The sequence below is a fragment of the Pongo pygmaeus genome, chromosome 3, assembly GCF_028885625.2.
Source record: "Pongo pygmaeus isolate AG05252 chromosome 3, NHGRI_mPonPyg2-v2.0_pri, whole genome shotgun sequence".
Classification (NCBI taxonomy): domain Eukaryota; kingdom Metazoa; phylum Chordata; class Mammalia; order Primates; family Hominidae; genus Pongo; species Pongo pygmaeus.
Genome location: NC_072376.2, coordinates 91,753,864 through 91,777,982, shown reverse-complemented (window position 1 = coordinate 91,777,982; position 24,119 = coordinate 91,753,864). Strand labels below are relative to the sequence as shown.

The window sequence follows — 24,119 nt, the reverse complement described above, 5'->3', positions numbered from 1 at the left end:
AAAAAATGCAATTATGAATAAGACAAGCCTAACTCTCAAAGGTGGAGATTTCGAACTCATAGCACAGAATGTGTTTTTAAGACGTGTGTTAAACAATCCTGGACATAATAAATGGTAGAGAATTTTGGTAAAGGGAGAATGAAGGGCTCATGGGTTCAGGGTAAAAAGGCAATTAAAGAAAGCTTCAAACATAGGTGACATTTGGGTTTGTCTTCAGGGAAAGACAGTGAGTGGAGAATATTTCAAGCAGCAGAAATCAAATGAGCAATAAAAGTAGAAAAGTGCAAATGCCTGATAAACATTTCCTGAATGAAATGGTCCTAGTAACACTCGAATCTTTTTTCTTTTTTTCCTTTTGGCAGTGGTAAGGATTTCCCCATCTTAAACTCTGGATTTTGGGGATGTTGAGTGTATTTTATCACTTTTTATAACTGATTTCCACAGATAAAGTGGTTGTTTCCCTATCTATCCATCTGCTAATCAAGGATCATTTTGGAATTAAGTGTGAGGAAAATTTTTTTAAAAAAGGAGACCATGAGGCTGTGTTACATCTTGAAGTGCATTAAAATCTAAAAACAAAAAATAGGAACACACTCCAAATGACTCATTTGTTTTTCAGTATTCCAGAACTTAGTGACAATAACTGGCAGTAGAATAATTTCACAGTGTCATCCTGGTGGAACATAGGGTTCTCATAAGAATACATTTCTATCTCCTTCAACGTCACTATTAAAATGACTTATTTGTTTCTGATTAATTAGGACCCGGTTTCTTCCTTCTTGGCATTGTGTTTTTCCTCCTGTTCGTCTATCTGGACAGGCTAGATCTGCGTGGGCATGTACCAGTTTGTGAGATTCTGGATCAGAACTCAGTGGCTTTGCAACAGTGATAAACCTAACTTCTGGTAACTGTGAATTTGTGTTCCAAAGTGCCACAAACCGCACGGTGAGATGCCACAAAAAGGAGCAGTAACTAGGTCGAGTTTTTGGCAGTCTCCATGGAGCAGTAGCTCCAATACTGGCATGCCAGTGATTAAATAGAACTAAGAAATATTTTTTCCTTATCTTCCTTTAGCAGAACAAAAGAGCTCAGATTAACTGATGGGGAGTGCAGAGGAAAAAATAAATCTTTTTAGAGAAGAGGAGTATAACTGCCAACTATCTAAAATCTAATTATGTCCGGTATGAACAGAACTCAAATAAGGGTACATACCATGGGTATAGCCAGAATGTGTGTGTGTGTGTGTGTGTGTGTGTGTGTGTGTGTGTGTTGGGGGAGGGATTTCTCCTAGGATGGGGCAGAGGTGAGTCTTCTCTTGCTTTCCCACAATGCTGTCATAGCCTATGGTTTGCAGCTGTCAACAAAGTCTTCAGAATAATGACATTTCCCTAGTACTCTTCCTTAGATCATCATTAGGTAAGTGCTAAGACATTTGCTATTTTGGAAAAGCAAAGCAATGTGCTAGACTTGGTAGTATAACATTGAACTCCAGGAGAGTCTAAGCCTCCTTCCTGGGAGCATGATAGGAAGTTCACTGTAGCGCACACTAACCATAAGTGTCATTGCTGTTCATATTTTTCATATTTTCCCCATGCAAAGATATACCCAACTCTCTAATTCTGAGTGTACTCTTTCCAATGAGTTCATGACTCTCAATAATTAAAAAATAAATATGCAAGAAAGCAAAAGACTAAAACAAAACTGGTGAGCAAACAATTGAAAAAAAAAGCATTGAGAAAGCTAATGGACATGCTTTGTAAAATGCCAGAATTATTACCTTTCTGTGTGTTTAGAAAAGAAATTATCTTAAAATGTAACTAACACTTCTTTCTCTATTCATCCTAGTGAATCCAGTCGACAGGAATTAGCACTGGGAAGAAACCCAGAAGGTTTGAAATCCTGTAAGAAAGAAAAGTATATTTTTAGAATTATGGTAACAGCTGCTAAGAAATGTATTTCTATTTTGTAGTTAGTCTGAGCTGCCTAACATAAATGTGTGGTAGAAAAAAGATAACAGAGATAAGGCAAGTGGAGAGAATTATAGCAAAGTGAACACTATCTTTGGTTGTTGTTGAAGGAAAAATTGAGTACTAAAGATGGCATTTTATCAAAATAAAACTATATATTGTACATCTAAGAGCTAGAATTAGATGTCTATCCTCTCCCTCTCTCTCTCTTTTTCTCTCCACTCTTCTCCTCCCGTCCTTGTATTTCTTATCTATTTTTAAATCTTTTCCTAATGGAATCTTAGGGAGTATTAACATAATAATATTGATCTCATTAAAAATCACCTTCTAATGTTCCCAAATCTGCTACTAACTGTCAAATACACAATCTATCAAAATTTTACATTAAAAATAACAAAGATATTTAAATAAAGCTCTAAGAAGTCAATTATTTTGCAAATGACTAAATAAAAATTTTATTATTGTTTATTTTCTCATGCAATTTTTGTTTCTTAGATTTTATTATTAAAGTATAGGGTAAGTACAAATAAAAATAAAAATGCATTGCAATTTCTTCACATAATGAAATGGGTATAATATTTAATATTTCGTCTTGCCTGTGATTGGGTTTGTTAAAAAATAGTGACATCGGCCATGCGCAGTGGCTCACGCTTGTAATCCCAGCACTTTGGGAGGCCAAGCAAGCGGATCATGAGGTCAGGAAAGCGAGACCACCCTGCCAACATGGTGAAACCCTGTCTCTACTAAAATACAAGAAAATTAGCCGGGCGTGGTGATGTGCGCCTGTAGTCCCAGCTACTCGGGAGGCTGAGGCAGCGGAATCCCTTGAACCCAGGAGGCGGAGATTACAGTGAGCCGAGATCGTGCCACTGCACTGCAGCCTGATGACACAGCAAGACTCTGTCTAAAAAAAAAAAAAAAAATAGTGACTTCACATATTTGGGAAATGTTTAAATATTATCAAACATAATATATATTTGTGTTATGTTTCTACCTCTTGGGCTTATTTTGTCCTTGGATTTGATAGAAAGGGTCACTTCTCCAAATGAAAGAAAATAGATGCTTTTTCTTTGGGGATTTTTCAATCTAGTCTCCACTGGGAAACAGCCTGGGCTTGGTATCAAAATGGCATAATGTGCATGTGGTTTGTTACCTAGGGGCTGCTATAGAAATTTAACTTATTGTCTCATAAATTAACTACATTAATAACATACATATTGTTGTTATGGTTAGTAACAATTATTAAATGAATATCTGGGAGGGTCAATGTTTTACAGGTTGAAGAAATCTCAAAAAATGCTCTTAAATAATTATTCCTTGGTCTAGAATAACACATTTTAATTAGTCCTTAATTTTGCTCTCCTAGATTTTCCTGGAAATATTCTATGGCTTTTTCTATTTTACATACACACATATAAAAGCCAGCACACCATATTTTTCTCATTCATATCCTAGAAGATGAAACTTACCATCATTATCAATAGTTACTCCTTCTACTCCCTTCCCCAACAGCTCAAATTTATGTGCTTTTTCTCACTCCTTTTCTCTTTCACTGTGTCCTTCTTGTGCTATGCTGTTCTGACCACCATAACTTTTACAAGGGAAAAATAAGTGGCTAAATAGCATTGGGACCTTTGAAATATTGAGAAATAATGATACATACATCTGCATGCACAAAATATCTATTTTCAGATATACACTTTATGAATCAGAGAGAAGAGGATGAGAAAATAATATTCATCATGGTGAAAAGTTTGAAAACTGAAAGATTGGTTGAGAGATCAGACTTATTTGAAAAGAGCAGATTTTTTAAATGGCAACAATTCATTTAAAATTGCCACTGTTTAACTGTTTTTCTTCTCTCCCTAAATCCCTTCTCTTCACTGTGATGTATTCCATAGATCTGAAAGGGTACTCCTCATAGGATTCAAAAGGTTTTTGCAATTTGTTTAACACATAGCCCACCTCCAACCCCCATACCACAACTTATTCCAGATTTTACAATGTTATTTTTCTCCTCTATTGGCAACTATTAAAGAAAAATAATTAATAATAATGTTGTTTGTATTTGACCATGATATATGCCCAGGAGCCACTTAAAAAATATTGTCATCAACATGGTAGCCTGGGATAAGATGATTATAGGGAATCTTTGCACTTTATTGTTAGAACCATGTCTTACTCTTCCTTATACTCACAGCATCTATCAGAAGGACTAACGTAGCAGGAGATAGTCAAATATCTGTTGCACTAAATTTTATTTAATTTTTTATTTCTCCTTTGAAATATAAATTGAACATTTCAAGTTTAATTTTCCCAATCAGTACTGTTTCTGAATTCCAAACATTTTCTCCCCAAATTAGTTACATGATATAACAGAGACCAAAAAAAAAAAAAAGTATAAAAGCTGGTCAACTGAAAGCCAGTTATGGACATTTGGTTGTTAATCAAAACATTATCTGTTATGTATTGAGTAATTCTATATGTTAGGGACTGTTTTAAGTGTTTTACATATTTAACCTCATTTAATCCTCAAAACAAAAGTATAAGGCAGGTATGATTATTATTTCTAATTTATAGATGAGAAAATTCAGGCACAAAAAAGATAAGCTACTTGCCCAACAGAGAGAGTCAGGATTTGAATCAATGAAACCTAAATAGAGAGTGAACAAATTTAAAACTAGACTTTCAGGTTTATATGACAACCTGGGACAAATTTGATTTTGATTTCCACAGTAGATAGTAGTATATATTTATATGGTATAACAAATTTGGTTTCCACAGCAGATAGTAACATATGTTTATAATACCAAACAGGACACAAAGTTTAATGATTTAAACTTTCTTGTTCTATACTGTTCTGACCACCATAATTTTTACAAGTGAAAAATAAGCAGCTGAATAGTATAGGGACCTGTGGAATATTGAGTAATAATAATAAATCTGCATGCACCAAATATATATTTTCGGGAATACACTTTATGAATGAGATAGAGAGAAGAGGATAGGAAAATAATATTCATCATGGTGAAAAGCTTGAAAACTGTAAGATTAGTTGAAAGATCAGATTTATTTGAAAAGAGTAGATTTTTTAAATTGCCACAATTCTCTTCTCCCTGAATTTGAGTCTCTGCTACTTCTCCCATCAAGAAATTCTATTTCTCCATCTCTTGAATTGAATCTTGTAACTTGATTTGGCAAATAAAATGTGGTCAAAAGGATTTGCCAGTTCTGAGCCTAGGTTTCAAGGAGTTTTCCATGATTCCACTCTTGCCCTTGGAGCCCTGCAACTACCATATAAACAAACCCTGCCTACCCTGTTGGTTGTTAAGAGAAATGTGGTCCAGTAGCACCATCACTCCACCCAACAACCAGCCAACTCCCAGAAACAGAGTCACCTAGATGACCTGCTAACTAAACATAAATGCATGGGCATGTCCAGTCAAGATCAATCAGGCCTGGATCAGATCAACACAAAAGTCCATCTGATCCATAGACTTGTGAAAAGTAATACATTGTTATTATTTTAAGGATCTAAGTTTTAGAGTGGTTTGTTATGCAGTAATAGGTAATGATACAGCATGTATTACAATGACTTAGATATTGGTAGTGCTGTTTTAATGTGAAAATGTGCTTGGTATTTTCCTGGAATGTCATGACTCAATATCAGTCATTTTTAACTGTTTAAACTTTTTTAACAAATCAAAATGAAAAGAAAATTTGCTTATCTGAGAAATTTCAGCTTTGCTGTCTATGGCAGTGGCATTACCCATAATGATTTGTCATGCAATTTTATTTTCAAAGCCCCAAATTAATTACAAACATGAAACAAATCATGGTGTTAAGACATACATTAAAAACAAATTATGATCTCAAAATGCATAATTTACAGCTTGGAAAATGAATTGATTAAACTCAAAGTGCATAAAAATAATTGGAAAAACTGAGGACTGAACAAACCATTGACACTGTTATCTAACTGAGCAGAGAATAATGTATAATGAGCAAAAATCACAGCCAAAAAAAATCAATCGTCGTAATTAAATCATAAGAACCTGGGTGAAGATAGGTTGAAATTCCAATTTGGGAATATCTCTATATTACAGTGATGGGCACAAGAAATCAAATCCCATCTTTCCAATAAAGTCAAAATAGAAACTATAATATTGGCATCAAAATCAATCATAATTTTTTAAAAAGATATGCAATAGATTTTACATATTAAAGCAGCACTATACACACGTAAGTAATTTAAATGTGCTCTATCAGTTATCTATTACCATTTATTCTATTCTTTTCATGTTCTTTTGACCTGCCTTTTGTGAAATGTATACATATAAAATGTATTCAAGATATTATCTATAGATCAGAAATGATAAGAAAATAAAGCAAATAACACAGCATTTTTTATACCAAATAATATTTTGTTCTAAGCTTTTTAGATTGTTTAATACCCATTTTAAGAATGATGAAGATTTGAATTTTAATATTTAGAACTAATATTATAGGCATTTAAACATATATGATGGTCAAAGAGTATGTTTCAAGCAATTGTCTATATGTTAAAGTTTTTAGGTAGCCAAATTTCCATTTTATGGTGTATAAAATGTGTTATGAACAACTTCACACAGAAGTTCAACACAAATAAAACATTTAATCATCATTGTTTTCATAACAACCTTCAATTCTGCTTATATTTAATATTGAAAAATTGAAGTAGACCAGGTTATTCAGTTTATCCATAGAAGTTTCTATGGGCTCAACTTTTTACCAAAAAATTAAAACTCCATATTTGGGTCCCCTTTGGTCAGAGTTTGGCAGCTTTTCAGAGGAATTATATCACTAATTCACCCATGCCTTCATTTGGATTCGCCCCATAGCACTTGGAAACCAGATCTTATATTCAGGTACTTTATTCGGGATTCATTCAGGCAGGAAAAGTGAGTGAATGGGGAAAGTGAGCAACGAAGGGTGAAAAAAAATCAATAAATAGACACGGATTTACATTTTGCCATTGTTAGCAACTGGGACTTAAGCTTTCTGGAATTGAATTATGTGGAGAGCAGTAAAATCCTGTGAACTAGCTGGACTCTCAGTCCCTGTGGAAAAACTTGATAAACTCCAAGCGTTATTTGAAGTCAAGAGTTATAAGAAGACTCTCGGCTTTCGGCTCGGAGGAGGCCAAGGTGCAATTTTCTTCGGTTGTCCCGAATCCGGGTTCATCCGACACCAGCCGCCTCCACCATGCCGCCGAAGTTCGACACCAACGAGATCAAAGTCGTATACCTGAGGTGAACCGGAGGTGAAGTCGGTGCCACTTCTGCCCTGGCCCCCAAGATCGACCACCTGGGTCTGTCTCCAAAAAAAGTTGGTGATGACGTTGCCAAGGCAACGGGTGACTGGAAGGGCCTGAGGATTACAGTGAAACTGACCATTCAGAACAGACAGGCCCAGATTGAGGTGGTGCCTTCTGCCTCTGCCCTGATCATCAAAGCCCTCAAGGAACCACCAAGACACAGAAAGAAACAGAAAAACATTAAACACCGTGGGAATATCACTTTTGATGAGATCGTCAACATTGCTCGACAGATGCGGCACCGATCCTTAGCCAGAGAACTCTCTGGAACCATTAGAGAGATCCTGGGGACCGCCCAGTCTGTGGGCTGTAATGTTGATAGCCGCCACCCTCATGACATCATAGATGACATCAATAGTGGTGCTGTGGAATGCCCAGCCAGTTAAGCACAAAGGAAAATATTTCAATAAAGGATCATTTGGCAAAAAAAAAAAAAAAAATTAAAAAAAAAAGAGTTATAAGAAGATAAAAGAAAAGGATGAATGACCTGAACAACAGAACTAAAAACGTGATCTACACATTCTAGTAAACTACTTATTTGCTCATTTATTCATTTACTTATTCACAAATCCTATTTCCTAAGTACCGATTATAAGGACACTTATCAAAGTCTTTGGTGATTAACTTAATCTTATTCTTGCATAGGAGACCTATAAACACATATTTTGCACTTTATTAAAATATGTAGAGTAATGTGATTCCTGAATTTATTCATGCTATCATTCAAACATTGTTTAGTGAATAGCTTTACAATTGTGGGTTGTTGTTAAGAAGTGTTATGAAGGTAATTCAGGAGAGAAAGGATAGTGTTTTCCAGAAGTAATGTTGATAAAATTGGCCCTCCATATGCAAAAATAAAAAGCCTTCAAACTGTGCCTCATATCATACACAAAAATTAACTAAAATGGATTATAGATCTAAATGTAAAACTGCAAATGATAAAAGTTTGAGAAGAAAACTTGGACAAAAAATCTTTGTGACTCTGAATTAGGCAAAGTTTTTTCAATATGATGCAAAAATAATGATCCCTACAAATTAAAAGTGATATATTGGATCTTATTGCAATTAAAAGCTTCTGCTTGTCAAAGCAACTTCAAGGAAATGAAAAGCCATAGACTAAAAGAAGATATTTGCAAAGCATATATCTGATAAAGGACATATATACAAAGTACATAAAGAACTCTTAAACACAACAATAAAAAGCAAACAACCCAATTAAAATAAGCAAAAGATTTAAATGGACACTTTACTAAAAAAGATATAATAATGGCAATAAGTACACAAAAAGATGTTCACATGATTAATCAACAGAAAAATGCAAATTAAAACAATAATGAGATATGGCTACACACCAGTGAGGGTGGCTAAAATAAAGACTGATCATATTACGTCTTGGGGAAGGTGCAGAAGAACTAAAACTTTCGTACATTGCTACTAGGAAAGTAAAATGGTAAAACTACTTTGGAAAACAGTTTGTCAGTTTCTTAAAAATTGAAAAATATAACCCCCATATTACCCAAACAATCCAATTCTAGACATTTTCCCAACTCAACAGAAAGCATACATTTATGGAAAGACTAGTATGTGAATGTTCATAGTATTAAGAGTTTTATTTGTAAGAGCCAAAAATTGGAAACCATTCAAATATCTATTGACAAGTGAACAGGTGAACAAACTTTGTTATTTTCACACAATGAAATGTTATTAATACTTAATAATAAAAAGGGATGAACAATTAATGCACACAACATGGATAAATCTTAAAATTATTATGCTGACTGAGAAACTTCAGTATCTGCTATATGATTCCATTTAGCATCTACTATATAGTTCTACTTACATAAAACTATAGAAAAGGCAAATGATCTATAGTGACATAAGTTATATCAGTGGATTCCTGGGGAGAGGGAAAAAGAGTGGGAGTGGGTGGAAAGGAAAGACTTAAAAGGAACACTAGGAAATGTCTGAAGGTAATGGATATGTTTCCTATCTTGATTGTAATGATTGTTTCACAGGTGAAAACATTAGTCAAAAGTTATCAAATTGTACATTGTAATTCATTATACATTAACCATATTTCAATAAAGCTGTTAAAAAAAAGAACCCTGTTCTGGCATAGGTTGTGTCAAGCATATATGGAAATTGTAGCCTTATTGGTCATAAGAATATTAATTGCCCAAATTGAAAAAAATCTAGATGTGACTAAATCTGAGTGCAGGGCAGAGAGGTTGTCCTGAGAAGGGAGTACCAAATGATACAGTTGAAAGAAACATCACAGCTAGAAGACAGTGGTAAACTAGGACTGAGGCGATAAATGAATGGCCCCAAGAAAAAATACAATCTAGTTGAGACACATGGGATTCATCCCTCTCCTGACATTTAATATTTTCCTCTGTGCCATCTTTGGCTACTGTCACCTGCCCCACATTACTGCTACCAAAATTCTAAATATTGCCATTTCAAGTGAATGATTGCTTTTTCCAATGTGCAAAAGAATATGCTGGCAATATGAACATTTCCACAAATGCAAATAATGAGTTCTTTGTTTTAGAATTTGAAATCAAATTTGGTAAGTAAATGTGTTAATGTTCAGGGAACTTTATGTCTGAGATGATCATGCTACTATAAAGACACATGCACACGTATGTTTACTGCAGCACTATTCACAATCCTATGCAGCCATAAAAAACAATGAGTTCATGTCATTTGCAGGGACATGGATGAAGCTGGAAACCATCATTGTGAGCACACTATCACAAGGACAGAAAACCAAACACCTCATGTTCTCACTCATAGGTGGGAACTGAACAATGAGAACACTTGGATACAGGGCGGGGAACATCACACACTGGAGCCAGTTGGGGGGTTGGGGGCCGGGGAGGGATAGCATTAGGAGAAATACCTAATGTAAATGGTGAGTTAATGGGTGCAGGAAACCAACATGGCATATGTATACATATGTAACAAACCTGCACGTTGTGCACATGTACCCTAGAACTTAAAGTATAATAATAAAAAACAACAACAACAAAAACCACATTTGATCACTCAGCTGTCAAGTTGAATACTTCCTATCCTCCTTTCCAAAACCAGTAAGTTAAAACTATTTAAATGATTTCCTGAAACACTGTGGTCAGTAGTTGCCTCTGGAGAGAGCGTTCATTTAACATAGGACTGTAAAACTTTAAAACCAATCCATGCTTCTTCCTGGCATATAGCTTCAACACCCATTTCTCTTACAGCTAAAGCTCTTTCTTCAATTTAATTCGCCTTCAGACTCTTTTAGACAGAGTGCTATACCATATTTTGCTGTTAAATCATGAAAAATGATAGAATCTCTAGCCTTTTGCAAGAGTCATTGTCAAATTATGCCCTCAAATAGGTAATATACAGCTTGAGTCAGTAATTTCGACTATTTGTATGCATTTCAGGTTTGCCAATTACCCTTCCAAGCTGTAAATTGCCTATTTTGAGAGCATAATTTGATTTTTAATGTTTGTCTTAACAGCCTGATTTGTTTTGTCTTTTGATTTGTTTCACATTTTAGTAATTAAATTTTAGACTAAAAATGTCTCTCCTAAAAGGAAGGTGGAGTTTGGAAGCCTTTGAGAACTACAGCCATTTGATACTGATATAAATTTCTGTCTAGAGTCATAGACCTTAAGCAAAAAATGCCAGGCTCCATTTTCTTTTCTTTGGAAAGAAGTCATCACTTCTTTTCCAGGAGATATGCTATTTTGAGTTTCAAATGCACACTCCGTAACTCCCCAAATATAAATACACATGAATTAGCAAAATTGGTCCTAAGAAATATACTCAAAACAGAAGTGATATTTTTCAAGGCATCAGTCTGAAAATAAAGACTAAAATGTGTCTTGGGGTTATATAAGTGTATTTGTTCTCAAGTGTCTTTTGAATTCATTCTGCATATTTAGCCTACTGACAAAAACTGTAAGGTGAAAGCAAATCTCTGGTTCCCAGACACTGCAAAAATTCTGTTACAGTTACTTGGGAAACACTAACACTTTTCACTTAGATCTATAGCCTTTAATACGCTCAGTAACATTTTTAGTTAGTTCTGTGGGATGCAACAAGTTTTTCCTCTTATACATCTTTTTGAGAATGAGTGTGGCAATGAAAAAGGTAACCAAAAAGTAAGATGTGTAAAAGCATGAGAAGGAGATCATAGCTGATGGAGAAGGGAGAAATAAGGGACACTCAGGAATAGAAATTGGAAATAAAATTGGAGGGTAAAGATTTCCATGACTTGTAAAACATGTGAGGGAACCTCTCCAAATCATTTAATAATTCCCTAATGACACCAAATTGCCAAACTATAAAAAAGTTTGATTTCTGCTCTATTTTTGCAAGAACATGGAGTACCCAATGTCTTATAACTGGTGGGCAAATTGAATTAGAGGTTTGTTTGTTTTTTACATTTAATGTCAATAATACATTCATGAAAGACAGAGTTTCTTTCCATTTGCAATATGTAAAATGTGCATAAATTATAAAAAGAGAATGATGTCTGAATGTATCGCCTGTTCTAAATGCGAAAAACTTTCTATATTCAATTACTATTTAGAAGTATTGGACAATGTAGATAGGAGAGAAGAGCAATTAAATGGTTAATTATCACTCTAGAGCACACATGTTCTCCTGGAACTATGTGTTGGATATTTAACACTTCAATTTACCAAATTCAAACATTCCAAATAAAAAGTACTTGTGTTTGGGGAGTTGGGAGTGAATTTGAGATGTTTTGGGGGATGGCTTTTTTTTTCCACAGCTACTTGTTTTATGACGATTGTAGATTCACAGAGTTGTAAGAAATAATTTCGAGGAATCTCATCCATATTTCTCCAGGTTTTCCCAAAGGCAATATCTTGCAAAATTATAATACAATATCACAACTGGGATACTGACATTGATGCAGTAGAAATACAGAAACTTCCATCGCCACAAGGATTCTTCATGTTGCACTTTTATATTCATACCCATTTTTCTTCCACTCACTCCACCCCCTTTAATCCCTAGTAACCACTAATAATCTTCTCCATTTCTATAACTTGATCATTTCAAGAATATTATATAAATGAAATCATAAAGTATGTAACTGGAATCAACTTATTTTCACTCAGCATAATTCTCTAGAGATTTACCTGGTCGTGGCACGTATCAGGAGCATTTTCCTGTTCATTGTTGAGTAGACCACTATGGTATGGATGTACCATAGTTTAGTCATTCATCCATTGAAGGACATCTAGGTGGTTCCAAATTTTTTCCTATTACAAGTAATGTTGCTGTGAACACTACTAATGTACAGATTTTCATGTGAATCTAAGTTTACATTTTTCTGGAATAAATGTCTAGGAGTACAATTGCTGGGTTTTATGAAAATTGCATGTTTAGTTTTTAAATAAACTGCCATACCATTTTCCAGAGTGGTTATCCACTTTACATTTATGCAAGTAAATATGAATGATCCTAGTTTCTCTGCATCCTCACCAGCATCTGGTGTTGTTACAATTTTTTGTTTTAGACATTTTAATAGGTGTGTAGGGATATCTTCTTGTGGTTTTAATTTGCATTTCCCTAACAACTAATGATGTTAAATATATTTTCAAGTAATTATTTTTCAACTTTATAGTATTTGGAAAAGTGCCTGTTCATGTCTTTTGCCCCCTTTCTAAATGGATTATTTTCTTAATTTTGAGTTTTGAGATTTCTTTATATGTTCTAGACATAGGATAGATACTAGATTCTTGGGAGATTTCTGATTTGCAAATATTTCTCTTAGTTTGCAGATTGTAACTCTTTGCATAGCCCCAGATCCCAAAGACTTTAAGTTTTATAGTTTTACATTTTATATTTAAATCCATAATCTATTTTGAGTTATTTCAGTTTAGAGATGAGGTTTAAATTGAAGTTTTTTTTTTCTTTTTTGCTGGAGATTTTAAATAGCTCCAGTACTATTTGTTGAGACTCTATCTTTGTTGATAGATTTATTGAGACTCTATCTTTCTTCTGTTTTATTTCTTTTACAACTTTGTTAAAAATCGGTTGCATTTATTTATATAGATCTATATTTTGGGTTCTGTATTCTGTCCCACTGTTCTATGTGTCTATCCCTCTGCTAATACCATACAGTCTTGATTACTGTAGCCATATAAGTCTTGAAATCAAGTAGACTGATTTCTCCCATTTTATTCTACTTTTTCTAAATTGTTATGGCTATTCTAGTTTCTTTATTTTTCATATAAATTTTGAAATAATCTTACCTATATCTATAAAAGTATTGTTATGTTTTGATAGAAATAGCATTAAATCTGTATATCAATTTGAGGAGATAGGAAATTTTTAGCATACAAGTCTCTTTCATATCTTTGGTTAGAGTTACACCAAAATATTTCATTTTTTGAGCAATTGTAAAGAAAACTGTATTTTTAATTTTACTGTACTTATGTCTATTGCAAACAGAAATTTGATTTTTGTAAGTTAACAGTATTCTACAACCTTGCTTAACTCATTTATTAATTCTAGAAATTTTTTGTACATTACTTTGTATTTTCTACATAGACCATGCTATCTGCAAATAAGTACAGTCTCATTTCTTTCTTTCTAATCTGTATGACTCCTTCTTCTCCTTCTGTTTCCTTCCTGCAGTGGTTAAAACTTCCCATACTATGCTGAATAAGAGTGGTGGCAGCAGATAAGTCCCACTTGTTAATAGACTTGGGGAAAGCATTTAGTCTTTTACTATAAAGTGTAATTTTAGCTGCAGATTTTTTTGCTTCACATATTTTGCAGCTCCATTGTTTGGTTTATATGCATTTAAAATTGCTACACCTTCTTGATAAGTTGATCCTCTTTATCATTATGCAGTCTCCCTTTCTGTGTCTGGTAATTTTCCTTGCAGCAATGTCTATTTTATCTTATAATAAATAGAAATATTCCTGCCTTATTTTGATTAAGGTTTGCATGATGTATTAGTCTGTTCTCTCATTGCTATAAATACCCAAAACTGGGTAATTTATTAAAAAAAGAGGTTTAATTGCCTCACAGTTCTGCAGGCTGTGCAGGACTGTGCAGGAGGCATAGTGGTTTCTGGGGAAGACTCAGGAAACCTTTACTCATGGCAGAAGGCAAAGTGGGAGCAGGCATCTTTACAGGGGGCCAGGACAGGGAGAAGAGAGAGAAGGGGAGGCTACACACTTTTAAATCACCAGATCTCTTGATAACTCCCTCTTGCCACATCACCACCAAGGGGGATGATGCTAAACCATCGGAAAGTACCCCCATGATCCAACCACCACCCACCAGGCCCCACCTCCAAAATTCTGGATTGCAGTTAAACATGAAATTTGAGTGGGGATACAGAGCCAAACCATATCACATGATATAGATTTTTTCCATTACTTCACTTTCAACTTATCTATCCTGTTATATTTGCAGTGAGTTTCATGTAGGCAGCATATTGTTGATTCATATTTTTAATTCACTCTGCCAATCTCTACCTTTTAATTGTTATATTCAGACTATTTCTATTTAAAGTAATTATTTATATGTTAAGGCTTAAGTCTGGCATCTTATTTTTCATTCTGTTGTTCTTTCGTTTTCTTTTAAAATGTTACTCTCTTCTTTTTCTTGCCTTTTTGAGGGTAAACTGGAAGTTTTTTAAAACTCTATTTTTATTTTATCTGTACGCCATTTGAATGAATCTCTTTGTATAGTTTTTTACTGTTTTCTCCAGGTAGTATATATATGCTATATATATATTATATGTATATATTATATAAATATTCTATAGATAGATGATTGATCGATTGATCGATTGATTGATTTCTCTAGTCATACTTTTACCATAAGCCTAGTGGTCACACACTCGTAGTTTTCCTTTACCTGAATACATTTTCATTTCTCTTCAGTTTCTGGCAGATATTTTCAAAGAATATAGAATTTTCTTTTCTTTTCTTTCAGCACACAAACATGGAAATGTTCCACTTCCTCTGTCACAGGTTCTGAAGCAAACACCATTGTAATGTCAGTTTTTTAGTTTTTTTTCACCTATAAGGTGACATTTTGATCTTGATGCTTTCAAGATTTTTAGTTCTTGTCTTAAGTTTTTAATTATTTGTTTATGATATGCCTTGATAGGAGTTATTCAGAGATTTATCCTGTTTAAGTTATACTCAGCCTCTTAAAGTACACATCTTTACCCAAAATATGGAAAATTTTCAGCCGTTATTTTTGAATACTTGTTCCATTCCACCCACTTTTTCCTCCCCTTCTAGGACTCTGATTACATAAATTTTAGATGTCTTGTTATAATTCCACAGATCTCTGAGGCTCTTTTTATTTTGTTAACTTCTTTTCTGTATGATTCACATCAGGTCATTTCTGTTGTTCTAATGTTCTTTCCTCAAGTACAATGAGTCTTTCCTCTGATCCTTTTATTCTGTTATTGAGTCCACTCATGTTCTTATTTTGATTATTGTATTTTTCAACACTAAATTTTTTACCTAGTTCTTCTTTATACCTTCTATTTCCTTATTGAGAATTTCCATTTATTTTATTTGCTTCAAGTGTGTTCATAATTCCTTGTTAAAGATTTTTTTTTGTTGTGACTGCTTCAAAATTTTTGCTAGATAATTGTGAGATCTCTAGCATTTTGGTTTTGGAGTCTATTAATTTTTTATTACATATAAGTTGAGATTTTTCTGGTTCTTGGTGTGATTAACAATTTTGTAATGAAACTTGGACATTTTAGACATATGTTATGAGACTGTATATTTTATTTAGACTTTCTGTTTTAGCTGGCTTTCTCTGATGCCACTCCAGCAAGAGAAGAGGTGAAGGGGATTGCCTCATTACTTCCAGACGGGGTTAGAAGTCCAGGTTCCTCACTCAGCCTTCACTGACACACAAGGAATGGTGGCGCCCTCTTTGCCATTGGGTGGTGGTGGGAGTTTGACATCCTACTAAACCTTCACTGTTACTTCTCTGGCTGGGAGAGGTAGGGGTGCCTCACTACTGTTCCCCAGATGGCCAGACATGGGAGTGACAGTGAGATTGCCTTCTTACTGCTGGGCAGTAGTGAAAGTCAGTGGGGGAATGAGCATCTCATTGCTGTTAAATTAGAGCAAAATTATAGGCTTCCTACTCAGCCTTCTCTTACACAACTGCAGTAAGAAAATTGGGGTAACTTGTTTTATCTTGACAAAAATGACCGTGTAGGGTCCCCATGTGATCTTTGCTAGTATGGGTGGAGTGGGGCCACAGATTTTTCTGTGGTGTTTAGCTGAAGTACAGTAGCTTTTCTCTAAAACATTTTTGTTATCCTGCTAAGCACCTTTTGAGGCTTAACTAAAGAGAGAAGGCTTTTGTTGAAGCTGGGTGTTTTTTCTTTGTTGCTTTTGTTGTTGTTGTTGTCGTTGTTTGTCTTCTACCATTTGTGTTTCTTGATTGCTGTTTACTTCAGGTCCAAGTCTAGGATATATGGGGCAATAAATACCTACATACATACATTCACATGAAACTCACCACCATGTACTTCCTTGGGACTCAAAGTCCCTAACTGGTCTGCCTTCCTTTCTCCACATTTCAAAGTCTTCTATTTGTTTTGCAAATAATTTCCAGGGTTTTTGTTTATTTAGTGAGAGGAATAGGAAAAATTAAATCTATTTTATTGGAGGCTATTTTTAAATAGCAAGTACTGAACACCATTTTTTCTTGTCGGTTTTAAGTTACTAAAGGAGTATGAATCCCTTTACCAAATTGTTTTGATGGTAGAATCTAAAAATCATTTTGGTCATAATGCATTAATCAAAATAGATGCAAATGCAATAATTGCAAGTGAGAAATTCACATTAATTTATTTATATCAATAATGTATTCATATTATTTTGTCTTGAAACGGAGATAATTTTAGTAATATTTTAATACTTGACATTTAAGCTGAAAATTAGAAATAAAAATAAGTCAGACCCAGTTGCCACACATAAAGCAAAACAGAAAATTATCCCTTTACCTGGGGCTAAAACTTTTCTTCCTCCTAATATTTTCTAAATTTCTTATATCATTTGTAATATATTCATAACTTAAGCAAAATATCACACTTTAGAATTTGAAGAGCCTAGCAATATAGATGAGGCAAAGAGACATTTTCTCAATCAACTTGGTGTTTGGATAAATCCTAATACTCTGAAAACCTAGTGTTAAAGTGAAACTGCACTGTCCATTAAATTTCATGGAAGATAATATGAAGAAAAAACAATAATTTGTGTTATTTGTCACAGATACGAAATAATTATGAGATTTTACAATCTTGTAAAATATGCTTCTACAAACTGCACAACTTCTAAAAAGAATGTATAATTTCACAATATCTTAACAAGTATTATTTCAAAGTCCTCCTAAAAACAAACACAGATGTCTGAAGTGATTTCAACAGCACAGGCCAAATACCCTACTATTGGTAGGCTAGTTTAAGTATCTCCTCAAGGATTCTTCCATTTAGCTTAACTTCTGAAGGACACGAAAGTTCAAATAAAAGGGAAGAATGAAAACAATTATGCCAGGATACACTATGTTACTACAGAGAAAAGACAGCCAGGATCAGTTTAAAGAGGTATCTGTATTTAATATAGTTTGTGTAAATAACACTAACTTACTGCTATAGCCTGAACCTTTGTGCCCTTTCCATCCCAAAATTCATATGCTGGAACCTAATCCCCAGTGTGGTAACCTTAAGAAGTTAGAGCCTTGTAGAGGTGATTGGGGCGTGAAAGCAGAACTCTTGTGAATGAGATTACTGTAAGCTAGTTTGCTCCTTTCATCCTGTGAGGACACAGTGAGAAGTTGGTAGTCTGCAACCTGGAAGAGGGCCCTCACCAGAACTTGACCATGTTGGCACCCTCATGTTGCACTTCCTACCCTCCAGAAGTGTAAGAAATAAATTTCTGTTGTTTATAAGCCATATAGTTTATGATATTTTGTATAGCAGCCTGAATGTACTTAAACACTTATATCTTGACTATATAAGTGGTTTTCCAATAAATGAAGCATTGTAAGCATCACCTTATCCTCTTCAAACTCTATTGTCTTACATAAATACAGATGTTTAGCATTTTTCACTTCATTTCCTCTATATATTTCTTGCCTCAGCTTAATGGAAGAGGCAATGTGCTATAAGGAAGCCATGAAGTAACAGTTCAGTGTTTTGAGAGGTTAACCTCCTGCTTCTGTGCAGATTATTTTATCATTAGCAAGCCAAATAAGCCATTCTCCTTTGCTTAGATAAAAGGGGATTGATAATAATAATTAATGATAAAAACAATAACAACAAAAACAACTACTACTAAAACAATGGTCTGCCTGCCTTAAAAGCATTAGCTTCTCAAATTCTAGAGCATACCGCAGGTTGTTCTTTTTATGGTACATGCTTATAAAACAATCATCTTGATTCTTAAATATGAAACCAGTCTCATCCATAGCATTGTCACTGATACAAGTGCATTTTATTTGCACTTATGTAGCATGAAATAGTGCATGAAAGCCTTTTATGGTGATAAAATAACTTCTTAAGTAGGGTGAAAAGGGAAAACTGTTAACTTGGGTTCACAGGACTAATGCTCACATATAATTGTATCTATATATGTCCTAGATGCTGTGATCCCTCCCATATGTGTAATCCTCCTGTTGATGTCATTCCAAAACACTATGCTCATGTTACAGTATCTCCTCTACATCCTTATTGTAAATTCACATTCTGAGTTAGAGCAGCTGAACATCTAGTCCTCAAACAGCTGACTCCAATTTTTCCTTCCCTGTCCATTCCTGCCCTCACGGTCATAAGATGGGCACATTCTTTGCTCCCAAGAAAGATGCTTGCCCCTTGTTTTGTAAAACAAAAAACAAATAAAGAAACAAAAGAAACTAAATAACACCTCCTTGAAGATAAGATATACTGGAGAAATGTTTGTTACATTGAACTAAATTGCATTCCACAGAAGATAGAAGAGGGTATCATGAATGTATCAAAACAACTAAGTTAAACATAAAATAAACTGCAAATCTTTTTCATGCCTGAATCTATCTTCTTTTTTTTACTTTTCCCTCCTCACCAAAATACTGAATGGGAATGAAACAATTCAGATATCTAGATTAATAAATCCATAAAATTTTAAATTTTCTATCAGTATGAATAAATTAAAGCAAAGCAAATAATGGGGAGAATTTTTGAACATGTACTCTAGAAGTGTTTTGTTATTTCTATATCTGTACATTTTATAATTTATTGAGTTTCAATATTTTATTGAAAAATATATCATGATTCAATCTAGCAAAGTTTTAGAGGGTGGCATGCCTCCAACATAGGACTCATTGATTAGTTTAAGCACATCAGAGACTGTATCTTCAGTTGTCCCTCAGTATCTGTGAGGGATTGTCCCAGGACATCTGTCCTACACTGCGCTGCCCCTGCAGAATACCAAAATCCATTGATGCTTAAATACCTTATATAAAATAGCATTGTATTTGCATATAACCAACTCACATTGTCCCCTATAATTTAAATTATCTCCAGGTTATTCATAAAATGTAATACAATGTAAATGCTATGTGAATAGTTGTTATACTGTATCATTTTTTATTTTGTGTTAGTTTTATTGGTGTACTTTTTTTTTCTGACATTTTCAAAGGCATGATTGATGGAAAACATGGATACAAAACCCATGGATATGAAGGACTGACTATACATTTACAATGCTTGAGTATAATAAAAACATAATGATGCTTCAGTTTAGAATTTCGATTTTAGCATCTATTTCCTAAGATGAGAAGAAAAAAAATATATCTTCCTTTGCTCTGAGTGGTTTCATCTTTTCTTTGACATTTTGATAGGAAAAAAAGATTTTTAACTCAATTTAATAGTTGTAGGAATATGCCTACTAATAATTGTACTGACTTCTCCAGAACAAAATGAATTGTATATCCAATTCTCTTCAAACTGTCATGCTTATCTCAGTGTGTATGTGTCGCTATAAGATGAGAAAGCCTGTCAACACCAACTTCTTCCTTCTAAACAAGAACACTAGGATGTTCATTTCTGGTTGAAAATTTGGATTTCTGAGCTGTCTCCTTCCCTTAACTCCTACCCTCCAACACAGAACATGCCTGACATCAGACCCTTACTCCTGAGCCTTTTCCCACCTCATTCACCTGACAGCCTCCTCCACGACAGACATCTTATCAGACGTGACTGATTGCTGTAATCTGTACTCTGGGCAGCCATTAAGCAAATTACCTGAATCATTGCAAGGATTAGTCTCATTAACACATGATTAGCATCAAATTAAAATAATGAGTGTTTAACTTCTGATGTCTTCCAGTTGTTTGAACAGCTTGATCAGCCACACCAGGCTGGCAGGGAGGTGGGGGTGTCAAAGAGCCACAGAAAAAAAGGGAGGCAGCACTGTGCAAGACATAATACAGCTCACCAGTAGAATGAGGCAAGATCAGACTCAAACTGTCTGGATGAAAGGTTTCTTCCAAACAGCAAAGATGCCAGGTCCAAACAGAGGTCTCTCTCTCTCTCATTGGCACTGTACTCCTAACCATTCATCTGAATCAAGGCTTTACATACTAATGGTGCACAACCTCACCCGCTCCACATCCTGGATATTTTCTTTCCGCTGGGCTTCCGTGTCTCAGGAGCACAGAATGCAGCTTTTCTCTTTCCTTTTCAAAACTTTATCAGACTTAAGACCCCTAATGTGCAGGGAGTATGGTAGACTGAAGATCAGAGCACAGATCCTCCTGAGTTCCCACATTTTTCGCTGGAAATGGCTGACCAAATATCAAAACAACAGAAGGCTTGCATCAGCTCTGGAAACTATGAAGAATATCATCCACATATAGAAAGTTAAAATAATCTGCTAGATCCTACATAGACTGGTCCCAACTTATGATGGTTTGACTTATGGTTTTTTGACTTTAAGATGGGTGTATAGGGGTATTAAATGCATTTAGACTAATGATACTTTTGATTTATGATGGATTCATCCAGATGTTACCCCATTGTAAGTCAAGGAGCATCTGTGCCCATGTCAAAGATTTTATGGAAGCCTAAAGGAACAACTCACTTTTGTCCTACCTGTGGAAGATCAGCATTTATGGGAAGTAGGCGGGTAGCTTACAGTGACCCTTCCACTCCAAAACTTCGGGCACCTTATCTGTCCGGTGATGGTCAAGACAATCAGAGAGCCTGGATGAGCTCTTTTTGCCTGAGCTAGTGAATAAAATAAAGGGCTGTTGTGATAAATTTCTCTATCATTCCCTTGAAAAAGATTAATATGAGGAGTGTAATGTTATGGAAGAAACAATCTAAGATGAGGAAAAAAATGTGAAGATAAAAATCATTGCTAATATAAACACCCACAGTTAGGTATTTCAGGAGAGGAAGACAACAAATCATTTCCTCTACTCATCTTAGGTTCTCCAGCAGAGGCCCTGTGAATTAGACTAGCCAAAGACAGATTAATTAGAGACAAACAAGCAGAAGTTTTCTCAGTGGCTTTTAACAATAAATAAATAAATAATAAAAAATAAATCGTATTCCAAAGAGGCATGTTTTGGAGTGATATATTCCAGTACCCCTCAGAATACATTTCTGTCATATAAAATAATCCCATGAACCATAAAGGAACAAAAAAACAGAATGTCTGTAGATCAGACTTTATTTGCAATATTAAATGCTAAGAAAAACAAAGGAATGAAATAATGTTTACAGAGCTTTGGGCAGAAAAGATTGAGATCCAAGGAATATTAGTTAGAAAAGCTCATATTCATATGCTAGAGCAACAGAAAGTTGTTTTTAGAACTAGACTGAGAGGCAATGTCATCTAAAATTCTTTGTGGAAAAAAACTATTTGACTAGTCACTTAGGTCAACTAAGAAATAAATATAAATAACTCAGCAAATAGAATTCTTAGCTCTATAGAGTGATTAGCTTTAAAATTTCAGATGTAGTACTTACAAGATAAAAATACTTAATATTAAGCTAATAATTAATAATAACCTGGATCTGAAATCTGAGATTATATCAGCAAAACAGTGTGAAGGAAAAATAGAAATGTGAAAATTATGCCAAATGTGTCATCTGAGCTGGAGGGATGTGAATGATAATAGTTACTGTTTTACTCTGTTCATAGACGATGAGAGAAAAATAGACTCAAGTAAGTTTTTAAAATGCTTAAAATTTAGAAAATTGAACTTTCTGTGTATCTGTATTAGTCAGGGTTCTCTAGAGGGACAGGACTAATAGGATAGATGTATATATAAAGGAGAGTTTATTAAGGAGTATTGACTCACACGATCACAAGGTGAAGTCCCACAATAGGCCATCTGTAAGCTTAGGAGCAAGGAAGCCAGTCCAAGTCCCAAAACTTCAAAAGTAGGGAAGCCAACAGTGCAGCCTTCAGTCTGTGGTCAAAGGTCCAAGAGTCCAAAAACTAAAGAACTTGGAGTCTGATATTCAAGGGCAGGAAGCATCTAGCATGGGAGAAAGATGCAGGCCAGAACACTCAGCCAGTCTAGTCTTTCCAAATTTCTCTGCCTGATTTTATCCTAGTTGCACTGGCAGCTGATTAGATGGTGTCCCCCCAGATTGAGGGTGGGTTTGTGTCTCCCAGATCACTGATTCAAATATTCATCTCCTTTGGTGACACCCTCACAGACACACCCAGGAACAATACTTTGCATCCTTCAATCCAATCAAGTTGACACTCAATATTAACCACCACGGAATCCTTTCCAAATCCCTAAAAGAAAAAAAATAATAATGTAGTCAATATAATAAACAACAGCTAGAAAAGAAACAGGTGAGAAAAATAGAGAATCTCTGACAAGATAAAAAAGAATAATATAATTAGTGTAAAACGGTTTAGTAGTTCAATTAAAAACTAAAGTCTCTCAAATTAACACATTATTTTAAAATCTTTACTTAATAGAAAAAGACCAAAACTTAAATGTCAGAGAAGTAGTAAGAAGTTTTTTAAATGGCAGAAATATATCATAAATACAAAGAAAAATAAGGAAATAATAGCAGTCATAATGTAGAATAAAATATAATTCTAGATAAAATTGGTGAAGAATCACACCAGGAACATATCAGAAAAACCAAAAGAATTCACAGACCATTTGAAATAAGCAGCTTGCCACTGGAAACTCCATAAGACTGCCAAAAAACTGAGTGCCTGAAGTGTGAGAGGGGGAAATCCATCTCCAAACATACATCGGCCCTGGAGAACCTGAAAATCCAGAAGACGGGAGAAGAGTTTAAACTTACCTAGAGCTGAAATGAATTTAGAGAGCCCAGCGAAATAGAGAAGTAAAAGAAGAAGTGGGAAAAGAACTGCAGGCACTCTCGGTCCCCAGGGAAGCCAAGGATAGCCATTTCTGAATTTATCTCACAGGGGTCCTTGAGGAGGGCAGCCAGTGGAATTGGGGAAGGTCCACAGGGAGAAGGAGACTTCCAGCTGAACTTTGTAATAATTTCCAAAGATGACAAATTTTCCTGGGCAGAGTCCAGGGGGTTGGGGTGTGGGGAACGGGAAGTACAGATAGGAGCACAGAAGCAGCAACAGGAAGGGAAGGGTGAGGACTGAAAGCCATGCTTGCTCTCGCAACAGGGAGGCTTGTAGCCTGGGGCAGGATCTCAGCCCCGTGCACCCGAGGCCTGGATATAAATTGGGCACTGTTGGCTGCTGGGGGAGTATGGCAGGAATGAGACTGGC

The 24,119-nt window shown here is 34.9% G+C and overlaps 1 long non-coding RNA gene and 1 pseudogene across 1 annotated transcript; one reads left to right on the top strand and one right to left on the bottom strand.

The window, feature by feature from the left end:
* Positions 1-2,538: 2,538 nt before the first annotated feature.
* Positions 2,539-23,747, bottom strand: LOC129035091 (uncharacterized). Its single transcript, XR_008502103.1, has 3 exons — positions 23,672-23,747; positions 22,696-23,144; positions 2,539-2,871 (listed from the first exon to the last, which is right to left on the bottom strand). It is a non-coding gene; the product is annotated as an uncharacterized LOC129035091 (long non-coding RNA).
* Positions 7,197-7,754, top strand: LOC129035090 (large ribosomal subunit protein uL11-like; annotated as a pseudogene).
* Positions 23,748-24,119: the final 372 nt, after the last annotated feature.